Here is a 15,695-nt window from a genome sequence, read left to right as displayed (position 1 = left end):
ATCTGCTGAACACCGAAAGGTAATGCTGAAAGAATTGAATTCTGCTCAAGTGTCTGTCGATCTTACTCCAGATGAGCTAGTCAATCTTGTTGCCATGGTCAGAGCAGCAAAAACCCTATCTTTCACAGAGGATGATTTGCCAGCGGAAGGAAAAGATCACACGAAACCACTCGGGATTACTGTCATTTGTAACAAAAAGAAGGTGCCTGAAGTACTTGTTGATAATGGTTCAGCTTTGAATGTATGCCCAATGAGCACAGCTACCACTCTTGGTTTTGGACCAGAGAGTTTTATCCCTTCAGACCAAGGTAGTCTGGCTTACGATGGGACCAGGCGTGATGTGATTGGAACTCTAGTTACAAAGGTACAAATTGGCGGGGAAGAATTCGATATTGAGTTTCAAGTTCTGGACATCAAAGCCTCCTTTTTGTTGTTGTTGGATCGTCCGTGGCCACACGAGGTCCGAGCTGTCTCATCTACTTTGCATCAAAAACTGAAATTCATTTTGAATAACAAGGTAGTAACAGTTAAAGGGGACCTTGATTTGGAGATAGGTCATATATCTCAGGAACTTGTTGTTGACAAATCAGGGAATGTCAGTTTGACCGGTTTCTCTTTAGAGGTGACAGCTATAACTCTGGAAGAAGCAGTGAATGAAAAAATCTTTTTCTTAAGCAGTATCAATTCTAACGTAGTCAGAATGATTCGCTTGCAAGGCTATATACCGGGCGCAGGACTGGGTAAATATCATTAGGGTTTAACTGAATGGCCATTTTATCACACTTTTAATGGTCTGTTTGGACTAGGATATAAGCCAACAAAGACAGAAATCAAAGAGACGAAGAAATACATGTTGAAATGGGTAGAATGCTGCCGAAGGGGTCTAAACTTACCAATGGCACCGCTTGACTTGACCATGAATGGGCGATTCTGAAAGGAAGGATTTGATATCCCTTTCTATGAGTTTGCTGAGACATGAGACATGGAAGGATGAGTTGACCGGACAGTGGCTTCCAGGATTTGAGATTTTCTTCAACTTAGAGCTCGCTGATGAACCGATGAGTCTGCAGATCACAGAGACAGGGGCAGAAATCGACTGGGCAGATGTTCTGGAACGTGGTACTATGAACTCACTCTTTCATGAAAGGCCACAGACTATGGCCATGATCGACAGGAACCCACTGGTACTGAACCCGACATAACTTATCACCCCAGCTAAGGGACCTTTGACCAATTGGATCACTCAGGTCGTACCACAGGTTACCCTTCAGTATAGTCCTATGTCATCTAAACGGTCAGTTGTTCATACATATGTGTCAGTCTCCGAGTCTGATTCAGAGTCTTTTTCTTCTGATGATTCTTTTGATGCAGGTACCATAGGGGTCGAGTCTATCCCTGAAGTTGGTTACGGGTCTTCTTCTTCTAGCGAGGTCGAGTCGGAGGTTGTTTCTACTCGTGGATCCGATGTTTCTTTTGTACATATGTTTGAGTCAGCTGACACTGATGTCAACTTGTCAATTGAGTCTGAGTCCATTGTAAAGCCTGATGTGGGCTATTCAAAATCTGATGCAATCAATTCTTCACTCAATGAAATAAAGGACTCTTCTTCTGTGTACATTCTTGTTTCTATTTCTTCTACTAAATCTGCTTTAAAATCTGATAATATAAATAACAATAATCAAGACTCCTCCTCTGATGAGGATGCCGACAAAACTCCCCGTGAAATTAGACATATGATCCAACAAGAGGAGAGTCGCCGAGCAAAACCACTCGGAGAGGAAGTTGAAACTGTGAATATAGGTGATGAATCCTTGATTCAAAAAATAAGGATTGGCAAAACTTCATCTCCTGAGGAACGCGAGGAATTAATCACCCTTCTTAAAGAGTTCAATGAGGTTTTTGCTTGGTTTTATGATGACATGCCGGGATTAAGTGACGACATTGTTCAGCATCATTTATCATTAATCCCTGGCTCCAAGCTGAAGAAGCAAAAACTCCGAAAACTCAAAACAGAATGTTGAAAGTCTTTGAGGAAGTTAAGAAACTTCTGGAAGTGAATTTCATACAAGTAGTTGAATATCCCGAGTGGCTGGCTAACATAGTACCGGTGCCCAAGTAGGACGGGAAAGTTCGGATGTGTGTGGATTTTCGAGATTTAAACAAGGCAAGTCCTAAGGACGATTTTCCATTGCCGAACATTGATCTCCTAGTGGATAATACAGCTGGACATGCACTCTTATCATTTATGGATGGATTTTCTGGGTACAATCAGATTAAGATGGCACCTGATGATATGATAAGGACAGCATTTACTACTTAGTGGGGCACATATTGCTACAAAGTAATGCCATTTGGGCTAAAGAATGCCGGTGCTACTTACCAGAGAGCTGCAACTACTCTTCTTCATGATATGATTCACAAAGAAGTTGAAGTCTATGTAGACGACATGATTATAAAGGCGAAGACTAGACCTGAGCACAGTCGCTTTGAGAAAATTCTTCGAGAGGATCAAGAAGTATCAGCTTCGCCTGAACCCGAGTAAATATGTATTTGGAGTAACATCAGGAAAACTCTTAGAGTTCATGGTAAGTGAAAGAGGAATAGAGGTGGATCCTCAAAAGATTAAGGTTATTCAAGAAATGGAACCACCGAAGACAGAAAAGCAGATCCGAGGTTTCCTTGGCAAAGTTTAGTATTTGAGAAGGTTTATATCTCATCTGACAATGACATGCGAGCCTATTTTCAAGCTTTTGAAGAAGAATTCCTCGAAGAAGTGGAATGATGAGTGTCAGGAATCATTTGAGAAAGTTAAACATTATTTATCTTTGCCTCCTGTTCTATCGCCTGTTATTCCAGGCCAACCATTGTTGTTGTACTTATCTATTACAAATACGGCAATGGGTTGCATGCTTACTCAGAAAGATCCAGAATCTAAGCGGTAAGGGCCCATTTACTACATCAGTAAAAAGATGCTAGAATATGAGATAAAGTATTCTATTTTGGAAAAGACATGTCTAGCATTAGTTTGGGCAACCCAAAGGCTTAGGCATTACTTGCTGTCAAACAAGGTTCTTTTACTTTCACGGATGGATCCGTTAAAGTACTTGTTCGAGAAATCTGCCCTTACAGGGAGAACCGCAAGGTGGTTATTGTTATTATCTGAGTTTGATATCACTTATGTCATTCAGAAGTCTGTCAAAGGACGAGTTATAGTTGAGCAGCATGCCGTGCTCTAGTAGAAGAAAATGCTTTTCTGAAAGCTGAATTCCCTGATGAAGAGATTATGAATATAGAGGAAGAGACTCTGAGTACTAAGTGGATTATGTACTTTGATGGAGCTGTCAATAATCAAGGACAAGGAGTAGGAGCAGTACTTGTGTCCCCTCGGAAAGAGTACATTCCGATATCCCTCAAGCTGCAGTTTGAATGCACAAACAATATGGCAGAATACGAAGCTTGTATCGCAGGGCTAGAGGCAGCTTTAGCCCTTCATGTCTAAGACATAGATGTGTTTGGGGACTCAATCCTTATTATTTGTCAAATTAATGGGGATTGGAAGACAAGAGAAACATAGTTGATCCCATATAGCACGTATTTAGAATCTCTGGTTAAGAAATACAGGAGTATTACTTTTACTCATTTGTCGAGGACCAAAAATCACTTTGTTGACGCTCTGACCACTCTTGCTTCAATGTTAGACATTTCTGCAACTATGGATGTTCAGCCTTTGGCTGTGAGATTACAATGGGCTCCATCTCATGTGAATGCAATTGAGATATCAGGCAGGTGTTCAGATGGGAAGCCGTGGTATACGGATATCAAGAACCTTATTGTTGGCAAGGGGCATCCTCCAGAAGCTTCAAGTAAAGAGAGGAAAACTCTTCAGAAGTTAGCTGCAAACTTCATCATTTGTGGTGAAGAGTTGTACAGGCGATCTTTTGACGGGATACAACTCCTATGTGTTGATGAGGACAAAGCTGCAGAGCTTATTGAGCAGACTCATGAGGGAGTTTGTGGACCTCATATGAATGAGAAGATGTTGTCTAGAAAGATTTTGAGACTTGGTTTTTATTGGCCCACAATGGAAGCATACTGCTTTACATTCGTGAAGAAATGCCACAAGTGCCAAGTTTATGCCAACCTTATTCATATTCCTCCTTCAGAGTTGCACTCTTTGACTTCGCCATGGCCGTTTTCAGTATGGGGAATTAAAATCATTGGAAAGATTTATCCAAGATCCTCAAGCGGGCATGAGTACATTTTGGTAGCTATTGATTATTTTACGAAGTGGATTGAAGCTACTTCATATGCTTCCATAACTTCAAACACAGTTGCGAAGTTTATCCGTACAAATATCATTTGCAGATACGAAGTACCTCATGAGGTGATTTCTGACAATAGATCTCATTTCAAGAAAGAGGTAGTACACCTTTGTGAAGAATTTAAATCAAGCATCATAAGTCATCTCCCTACAGACCTCAAATAAATGGTGTTGTAGAGGCAGCGAATAAGAATATTAAGGTCATAATCAGTAAGATGACTGAGACTTATAAAGATTGGTCAAACAAACTCCCGTATGCATTATGGGGTTATATGACATCAATTAGATCCTCTACAGGTGTAACTCAGTATTCTTTAGTGTACATAATGGAAGCAGTTCTCCCTGTTGAGTTGAGAACCCCATCTTTGAGAGTGATGATAGAGGCGACTCTGCTAGAGTCTGAATGGGCAAAAGCCCGATATCAAGAGCTACAGATGATAGATGAAAAGAGGTTAAGATCTCTCTATCACATCCAGGGATATCAGAGGCGGATTGAGAGAGCCTTTAATAAGAAGGTCTGTGTCAGAGATCTGAAGCCAAGGATCTTGTTTTGAAGTCCTACAAGGCACCGGTATTTGACCCGAGAGGGAAATTCATACCAAACTGGTCTGGTCCTTACATTGTCGATGAAACCCTGCCGAGAAAATCTGTAAGACTCCTTGATGAAAATGGAGAAAAATTAAATGATCCTACAAACCTTGATCAACTCAATAAATATTATGCTTAAGTACATCAGGAGGCCATCCTTCGACGATTTGAGCTTTGAGCCAACAACCCACATGTTAAAAATCGTTTGCAAACCCTTTGGGCCTAAAAAAACTAATTTTCTTTGATACACACAAACTAAGGGCATTTTATTTTTTGTTTGAACTACGTTATGACCTGATCCCTTTTCTACAGGGTACGTAGGCAGCCTGATCAATTCAGGTTCGGTCGCAACCTTTTAAAAATAAACAAACAACAACAATCTTTTGAAACCCTAAATGGGCGAACTACGCAGATCTGATTCCCGTTTCTTTGAGGATACGTAGGCAGTTTAGAGAGTCCAGATTTGGTCCAAATAAAAGCAAACAAACCAAAGGTTTAACCTTTTGAACCCAAGCCTACCTGAAAGTTTTGCTGTATTTAGGCCCAAGTTTGTAGAGAAACAGAAAGAAAAGAAAAATGATGGAGTTTTAGACCCGCCAAACTGAAAATCCGAATGGGCGGTCTAGGTAAAAGTTAGGGTCATTCACCCTCTAAGTTGAAAAGCCGAAAAGGTGGCTTAGGTAAAAATCAGGATGCTGAGCCTGCTGGATGGAAAATCTGCAAGGACAGACAGTCTAGGCAAAATATAAAGCATACGGTCCGCCAAATTGAAAACCAAGAAAGGCGATTTGGTCATGGCAGTGTGTGGACCCCGTTCCCAAGAAAACTAGCGAGGATACGAGATCCATGTCAATCCTCTGAGATCTCCACACGTGAATGAGAGCTCTACCAAGGAACTCTCGAAAGAGTGCCTCTCACAGCATGAGTGGCGATGTAAAATGAGATACCTCTTGATTCGGGGACCAACCCGGAATCAAGACGTACCTAAAATAACTCAGAGTCGTCATCCATGGAAGTAGGCCCTGGATCCCATACTATACTCTGTCGCAACGGATAACTAGAGATACAAAAGTCTGTGCCTGATGACGAATGGGGAATGTGTTAGGCGTCCCCAATTCGCCCGAGTGTAAACACCCGGTCTCTTATGCCATTTATTTATTAACTTTGAAGAATTTTGGGTGAAAATCATATGAAATGGGAACGAATATCCCGAGAAGACGTCTACCTAAGCATGCATGTCTCAGGGATAGGGATAAAGAAAAATAAACATCTAGGTCCTAAAAAGAGTTGATATCAGTGTCGTTTGTCATTGAAATGAACACTAGAATCCAAAATCTCTTAGAGAGGCGTAGAAGACTAATGCTTATCCAATATAAGATAACCCTGCTACCTATCTCCATACATTATGTCTAACATCCATGCCTAAAGAGAGTTGGTACCAATACCATCTGTCATTAGAATGAATAATAGAATCCGTCGTCTCCTAAAGAGGCGTAGAAGACTAGTATCGATCTGATAACAGATGACCCTGTTACCAGTCTCTATCAATCATATCTAATCCTAACGCAACGCATCTAAGAAAACTGTAAACATACACATGCACGTCTATAACTAAAGAGACAAACCTGCACAGTGAACAAACATCAGTAGATGATAGCAAAAGTAATAATCAGCAATAATAAAGAACTACTGCTAAGCATCTGAGAGCTACAGCTAAACATATGAGAGCTACAACTAAGCATGTAAGAGCTACAACTAAGCATGTGAGAGCTACAGCTAAGCATGTGAGAGCTACAGCTAAACATGCGAGTAATCATACAAAGAAATAATCTCGATTTAAAAGAAAACACATTGTCATGATCCTGTGCAAGAAACAGTGATAACCAAAGTATTAACATAACCAGGACAGACTCCTAACTCTAAGACATCCAGAACATCTAGGACAAACTCCGTACTCTATGGGAAGATCTTTTCAAAAATCGGATGTACAAAAATTTGTTGAAGAATTTTTGTGTTCTTGAATGATTTGAACATGTTTATTTTGAAAGGTTTCACTGGACCTGGGATAAAGATCCCAAGCTGCCTATGTACCTCGTGGAAGATGATCAAGCCAATGTAGTTCTGAAACTCTCATAACTACACTCCTAATGACTCATGACTTTTCAACTATTTTTAAATATTTTTTATTTCTGTTGTTTTTTAATTTTCATGTTTTCAAGTGTTATTGTTGTTTTGAAATGTTTCAATATTTTCAAATTTTTTTAAAGTTTTCCAATATTTTTTTAATTTTTAAAGTGTTTTCACCCTTTTAGCCAAAAAGAACCCATATGTCTGCACCCCGTGATCCACAGCATTGAGGAGTGTCAGTGCTAAGGGCTGAATCCCTATAGCTAAAAAGGGAACTCCTATCTAAAGACAAACTCACAAAATGAATGGACAGACTCCTAAACATCTATAAGGGCAGGACAGACTCAGAAGATTTGCAAAGGTTAGACATAATCCTCTACTTTGCAAGGGTTGGACAGAATCCCATGACTTGATGAAATGTTGGATAGGATCTCATGACTTGATGAAATGTTGGACAGAATCCTAACTCCCTATGATGATAGGACAGACTCCTGAAAGACAGACTCCTATGCTAAAAACTGACTCTCAAGCTAAGGACATGCTCATATACTAAAGGATTGACTCCTAGTGCATAACCCTAAGAAGGGAATGCTATCTAGACAAAGCATGTCTCCTAAAAGAAGGAGAGACGAATAAGGATGTTTGTGAGACTGAGCAAGTCTCCTAAAAGAGAGGACAACTATGAATTATGAGACGAAATCTGTCTCCTATAGGAAGAACAACTAACTCTAATGAGACACTGAATGTCTCATATGGAGGGCTCCAAGTAACCTTATCATTGCCCTTGCAAGATAAATAGGGTTAGGGAAACTAAAAAGACTAAGTTAGTCTTTAACTTAGGAGGGGTGCAACTTGTGAGACTCACTAATGAGACAAAGCCTGTCTTCAAAGGGTATGACTTTTTTTTAAATGAGACATAGCTTGTCTCCCTAAAGGGTAGGCTCTAGATGACTCTTTCATTGCCCTAGCAATGAGAAGAACTAATATTTTCAAGGTACATGTCTAAAAGACTAGGCTAGTCTATTTAAATAAAGAGGGGAGTGCTCTTGGACCAAGCAAGTCCCCTAAGAATGGGCTTGGGCTAATGCCTTCATCGCCATTGTAATGAAGGGGCTACTAATGTCTAAAGGTCTAAGCAGCTCTCTACCTAAAGAGGAGGGAGGAAGAAGAAAGAGGGTACTATCATGACATGGTGAGTCCCTCTAAGAATGGGCTTACTAATGTTCAAGGGTATCTATAAGGCCAAATACTTTCTCCTAAAGAAGAGGAAAGAAGACAGAGGGTACTACTATGATTTGGTATATCCCTCTAAAGATGGGCTTGGGCTAATGCCTTCATCGCCCTCGCAATGAATATAAATCAAAGGTTTAAGGGTATCTAAAGGACTAAAAACACTAAGGGCTACACACTCTCTATCTAAAGAAGAGGGAAGAAGAGGAAAAAAAGGTACTACCTTGACCTGGTAAGTCCCTCTAATGATGGGCTTGGGCTAACGCCATAATCGCCCTATAAGGCTATTGATACTTACACCAATTGAACAAAAATCACAGCTATTGAGTGTAGAAATATGTAGGACAGAAGCTGTTTTTTTTAGATTTTTAGGGTTTCCTTCATTTTGACCCATTTTTGCACTACAGGGGTATTTTGGTTATTTTTGATGTGTCCCATTTGACCCCCGAGTTGTGTATGAGAAATCTTGAGCGATTCCATAAATTTTGAAAAAGCTGCTAAAAATAGAATTTCTTAGGAGTTTGACTTAAATTGAAAATTTTGTGAAACGACGGTGTTTCGGGCATTTCCATGGGATCCCATCTGACCCTGTTCAATTTCCCTTATCCAATGGAGCAAACTTAAAAAAGTTTCTATTTTCGAAGTTTGACCGCGAAGACTATCCATTTTTAACAATTCCCCCTTAAAGGCGATCCAATTTGAGAGTATTTTGGTCACTTTTCTGGTGCGAATTGGTCAAAAAGGTCATTTTGGTCCGAAAAATTATTAATTCCTAATGGGTATGGTTCAACCACATGCTAGGGATGCACCATAGAGGCTACATGGGTTTGGTACATTTATAAAAGTGTGAATTTAAAAGCATTTTTCTGAAGTCTTATCAAAAACCGTGTGAAAAGGCCCATTGGGCTAAAGTCCATGAAGCGGGGGGGCCCATGTGGGTCGACCACCATGGTGGGCGCCCCACATGAGTTGGGCTCCCATCCCTTTGGATAAGGTGGTGACATCATATTTGAAATATAAATAAATAAAAAGAAAAGAAGGAAAGAAGGAAAAGATGAATGGTTGCTTAAAAAGGGTTTTCCAAAGAAGAAATGTGGAATGGGAATAGCATGTCTTGTTTGACAAGAAATTAAGATTGGAATCAAATCCAATTTGGAAATAAGAAAAAAAGAAAGCAAGAAGGAAAAATTGGAAACAAGCCAAAGATGGGAGCTCTCACATTGGAAACTACTATTTCTCTCTTAATCCTAGCTTTTTGTATAAAAATCAAAACAAACAACCCTAGGAAGGATCCCAAAAAAATTCGTCCACCCCTCTCTCCTCTCTCTCCAAGAAAAGAAAAAACTCTCATCTCTCTTCAAGTGTGTTCATCTCTCTCTCAAGTGTTCTTCACAAAAGGGGTTCTTGAACTTCTTCTTCTTCTCCAAGGCATCATATAATCAAGGATTATGGGAGGACTCTTTGGGTCTTCTTGAGTGTATAAAAGGGTTGGACAAAGTGTATATCTCAGATCACCAACCCTAGAGACAAGGATCGCGATCAACGGTAAGGATTTCTCTTCTTTGCGAATTAGAAAAAGCATGCTACGGTTTTACTTTTGATAGATCAAATCAATGAGTTTTCTTTTGAAATTCCAGTATGTTATAGTATAGATTTTAAGTTTTCAAAATCTAAAATTAAAACAACAAATTAATTTTCCTCCATATAAATATTAATTTTCTTTCTTTTTCCTCCGATATGGATTTAAATTGGGTTTTCAAGGCAAGTATTTGAAAACATGGTCTTTTTCAAAAACCAAATTTTTTTTAGGTTAATAAAAATTTGAAAACTACTGGAAAATAAGATCTTGGACCATCAATTTTTGTTTTACTTTTCGAAAGATAACCCGACAAAGGGTTATTTCCTGAAGAATAAAATAGAAAATGGGTCAAATCAAGCCCAAATTTCATGAAAATTTGTTTCTAAGCCGCTATTTGGATTTTCAGTTCTCCCTAAAAAGTTTGGATTTTTTTGATTTTTTTATCCAAATTTAAATTATTTTAAATTCGGACTATTTTTAATAAATACCAAAAGGTTTTGAAAATTGATGGAAACTTCCCAGAATTAAAGTTTAAATATTAAGTGAATTTTTCATGGAAAAAAATTTAGAAAAAGATGTTCACTTTACTGTTTTCTAATCGATTCTCTGTTTTACGTGCCGTAATTCTTTTTCGTTTTAAATTAGTGAATTTTCAAAACTTTTCTTTACAAACCAGTAACTTGGATTACTAGAAGGTTAGAAAAAAAATTTCAATTGGTTTTGCAAAGTTTTAATATAGTTTTGTAATTTATTTTAATAAACGGGTTTCAATTCCTAGGAAACAAATTCACCTTTTTTATTTACAAATCGATTTTATGGAGGAGTTTTAATTTTTAGGTTTTAAAATTTTGATGGAAAATTTATTATATATCTGCTGGAATTTTTTTTTGATTTTTGGATACCATTAGGTTTGCCTTTTAATTAATTCTTTGATTTCATCCGATTTTTGTGTGAATTTTAATTGGCATCAAATCGTAATAAAAATCTTTGAAATTTTTACAGTAGCCTAATATCATTGAGGAGTCTTACGGCTTTTCCATGAAGGACTTCATCAACAATGTAAGGACCAGACCAGTTTGGCCTGAACTTTCCTCTGGGATCAAACACCGGTGCCCAGTAGGACTTCAAGACGAGATCTCCTGGCTTCAGGTCTCGGACCTTGACTTTCTTGTTGAATGCCCTTTCGATTCTTCTCTGATACCCTTGGATGTGGTATAAGACTCTCAACCTCTTTTCATCTATCATCTGTAATTCCTGATGTCTGGCTCTGGCCCACTCAGACTCTGGCATATTCGCTTCCATCATAACTCTTAAAGATAGGATTCTCAGCTCAACAGGCAGGACTGCTTCCATTCCATACACCAAAGAGTACTGAGTTACACCTGTAGAAGGCCGGATCGATGTCCTGTAAGCCCATAAAGCAAAAGGAAGCTTGTTCGACCAGCCCTTATAAGTCTCGGTCATCTCACTGATTATGACCTTGTTGTTCTTATTTGTTGTCTCTACAACCTCGTTTGTCTGAGGTCTGTAAGGAGATGACTTGTGATGCTTGATTTTGAACTCTTCACATAGGTGTACTACCTCTTTCTTGAAGTGAGATCCATTGTCAGAAATCAGTTCATGAGGTACTCCGTATCTACAAATGATATTTGCACGGATGAACTTCGCAATTGTATTCGAAGTTATGGAACCATATGAAGCAGCTTCTATCCACTTCGTGAAGTAGTCAATGGCTACTAGAATATACTCATGTCCACTTGACGACTTTGGATAAACTTTGCCAATGATATCAATCCCCCATACTGAAAATGGCCATTGTGAGGTCATAGAGTGTAACTCTGACGGAGGCAAATGAATGAGATTCGCATAGACTTGGCACTTATGACATTTCTTCACGAATGCAAAGCTGAAATAAACAAGAGGGGGGGTGAATTGATTTTAACAATAAATTATGCCTTTTGAAAATTTAAGTATTGAACTTAATTTGATTTATCTTCTCTTGATTAGATTTTTTGGTTAGTGCAAATAAGATTAAACAAAATGAAATGCCAAACCAAAAAAAAATTAAAATGCAAGAACAAGAAAGAACACACCGATATATAGTGGTTCGGGCAAAGCTCTACTCCACTCTTCTTAAGATCGTCCTTACCACTATTGGAGACCTCCACGATGCCCGGCTCCGAGGCGATTACACTTCCAAGGGATATTAAATAAGGATAGCCTTACACCTTTACACCGACTCTCCTTCTTCGCCGAGTTCTAAGCGAATGCTCTCTAGGGGATTAAGAAATGATGCCCTAGCCACCTTTACAATAATAGAAGATAAATAGCTTGGCTTCTTCTTGAAACTTGATGCTCTTTGAAGTCCCTTGCTTGCTCTTCAATAGTGATTGCAAGTGAAAGCTCTAAATCCAAACTTAATAGATTTGCAAGTGCAAGGCAAGTTTGGGAAAAATAAAATCTTAAGCTTGAAAGGGTTGCAAGTTTACTTGAATGCTTAAGGGGGTTTTTCAAATGTTCAAGAGAGAGGAAATAATCCTTTAGTATATGTATATATAGCCTCTTGCCAAAATATGACCGTTTGGGGGTGTTGTTATCAAAAACCAAGTTTTAATTTAAATCCCAACGGCTATATTCTCAGCTGTCGCGAGGTTCTCGGAGTTCCAAGAACCATTCTCGGAGTTCCGAGAAATATTCTCGGAGTTCCGAGAGAACGACCAGAAGATGAAAATTTCTACTGGACCATTTCTCGGAGTTTCGAGAAGCCTAAAAATCAGCAGATTTTGTGTTTTTATTGCTTGTTTTATTTTTGACTTTTGGAACTCAACTCCTATGATAATTTTGGAATGTTTATGAGGGTCCCAACATGTTGGTCCACCACACAACCATTCACTAAACCATTTTAAGTTCTTAAGTGTTTTTGAAAAATTCTTTTGAAAAACCTTGCCTTGACTTCTAAATCTAAAGAGAGATGATGTACAATGAGTTCTAGGTAAACCTCAACTTCTCTTTAGCCTTGGTCTTCAATTGGTCTTCCATCTTGTGTATGCTTGCTTGAGAGATGATGTGAGCTCCACTTAGCTCCTTTGACTCTTGTTGGGTACATCTTCAAGCACGACCATGTAGTGTGTTGGTTTCTTCAATGATCAATCCTATCTTAAACACAACACTTCAAGGCAAATTGATTAGTATTCAATAACATAATCAATTATGTTTAGAATCATCAAAATAAGATAGGAGAGTAGACCCTTGGGCTTACAATCTCCCCCTTTTTTATGATGAGAAACAAAATTGATTATGAGGGTGTGTGTGGAGTGACATAGTAAGCAAGTCAATGCAGGAACTCCCCCTCAATATATGCACAATGATAAATGATAACAATTAAAAGCATATGGTGCATATAGGCAATTGAATAGATAATCAATTTCAAACTTCTCCCCCTTTTGTCATCGACAGAAAGGGTGAACTAAAATGTAATGCAATTTAGGAGTAAATGAAGATTGAGTTAGGTACTCCCCCTAAATCAATGCTTATGGTATAAAAATATTTAGCCAAGTAATGCACATATACCTGTTCATGATCAAGATGTTGACATATGTCAAATTGTTAGGTATTTTAATTAAAGTGAAGGTACCTCTCCATCTTAGAGAACTAAGAAGGCTAAGAGTACCAATTGAGTGATTTTTAATATTAGTATTTGACATCTCATTCATTCAAGATACAACCAAACAATGATGATATATATATATACTATATAAATAAGCAGGTGAAAGGCACAAAGTATTTATTTGGCAATTTCTTTGACTTGATCCACACTCCAAATGTTCAAGGCACTTCGGATATAACATATTCTATCATCACTAAGGGGTTTTGTAAAGATATCCGGCAATTGATCCTCAGTATTGATATATTTTAAGCAAATATCATCTTTTTTGTGAGTGATCTCTAATGAAGTGGTGCCTAATCTCAATATGTTTTGTTCTTGAGTATTGTGTGGGGTTCTTTGTTAAGCTTATAGCACTAGTATTGTAACATTGGATGCGAATATTTTCCATTTTAATTCCATAGTCCATCAATGTGCTTTTCATCCATAGGATTTGTGCACAGCAAGCTCCAGCTGTCACATATTCTGCTTCTGTTGTGGACAGAGCTACTGAATTTTGTTTCTTGCTAAACCAAGAAATAAGTGATTTGCCCAAGAATTGACAAGTCCCACTAGTGCATTTCCTATCCACTCTACATCCAGCAAAGTCTGCATCTGAATATCCAATGAGAGTGAAGGCAATAGATCTTTCATACCATAGTCCCAGACTTTGGGTTCCTCTTAAGTATTTGAAGATTTTCTTGACTGCCGATAGGTGAGACTCTTTTGGATCCGATTGAAATCGAGCACAGAGACAGACAGTAAACATAATGTCTGGTCTGCTGGCTGTCAGATAGAGTAAGCTACCTATCATACCCCTATACATCTTTTGATCTATAGATTTGGCAAATTCATCATTTTCTAGCTTAGCAGTTATACTCATGGGAATTCTTGATGTCTTACTGCTATCCATGCCATACTTCTTTAATAACTCCTTTGTATATTTTTCTTGATTTAAAAATATCCCATTTTGGTATTGTTTAATTTGGAGTCCTAAGAAGTAGGTTAACTCACCCATCATGCTCATTTCAAATTCATTTTTCATTAGAGTTGCAAATTCATCACACATTCTTTGATTAGTTGAGCCACAGATGGTGTCATCCACATAGATCTGGACAAGGAGGATATCTTGATTTTCTCTTTTGATAAATAATGTTTTATCCACATTTCCCATCTCAAATCCTTTTTCCACTAGGAAAGTGCAAAGCCTCTCATACCAAGCTCTAGGAGCTTGCTTTAATCCATATAAAGCTTTATCAAGCCTGAAGACATGATTTGGATGTTTGAAGTCTTCAAAACCTGGAGGTTGCTCAACATACACTTCCTCTTGGATATAGCCATTTAGGAAGGCAATTTTGACATCCATTTGGTATAGTTTAAATCCTTTATGAGATGCATATGCCAAGAGTATCCTAATAGCTTCCATACGGGCAACAGGAGCAAATGTCTCATCATAGTCTATTCCCTCCTCCTGATTATACCCTTGGGCTACAAGCCTAGCTTTATTTCTAGTGATAATTCTATTTTCATCCAATTTATTTCTATACACCCATCTCGTGCCAATAACTCGATGATCACTAGGTCTAGGTACTAGCCTCCACACTTTGTTCCTTTCGAATTGACTCAACTCTTCTTGCATGGCCATCAACCAATATTCATCCTTTTCGGCTTCCTTGATGGATTTTGATTCTAATTCGGATAGGAACGCCAAGTTGTTACTCACACTACGATAGTATGATCTAGTTCTTACTGGCGATGTGGCATCACCCAAGATTTGGGATTCAGGATGATCTACCAATATTCTCCTATCCCTAGGTAATGAGTCATCATCTTCATTTTCTACTTCCTCACTAGGTGATGTATTACTTGTAGATGCATGGGGAGGAGCATTTGACTTAGGTAAGAGGTATTCAATAGGTCCATCCTCATCATGTGGCATTTCTTGAGGTGTTGGCTCTCTCATATCAAATGTCACATGCATGGATTCTTCTACAACTAGGGTTCTTCTATTAAATACTTGAAATTCCACTTAGCAACCCAAGAGGGGGTGAATTGGGTTTCTTTTCAAATTTTAAGAATTTTGAAAACTTAGATTGCACTAGTTTTAGATTGAATAGGAAATCAAAAATAGTATTCAAAGCAATAGTGAAAACTTACCACACAAGAAGAGGTGAAGAGGCAAAGAAGCTTTGACACAAAGATTTTTA

This window comes from Tasmannia lanceolata, unplaced genomic scaffold, assembly GCF_043159265.1.
Source record: "Tasmannia lanceolata isolate RefF3 unplaced genomic scaffold, GAP_Taslan_0.1 ptg000012l, whole genome shotgun sequence".
Classification (NCBI taxonomy): Eukaryota; Viridiplantae; Streptophyta; class Magnoliopsida; order Canellales; family Winteraceae; genus Tasmannia; species Tasmannia lanceolata.
This window is presented reverse-complemented; position numbering follows the sequence as displayed.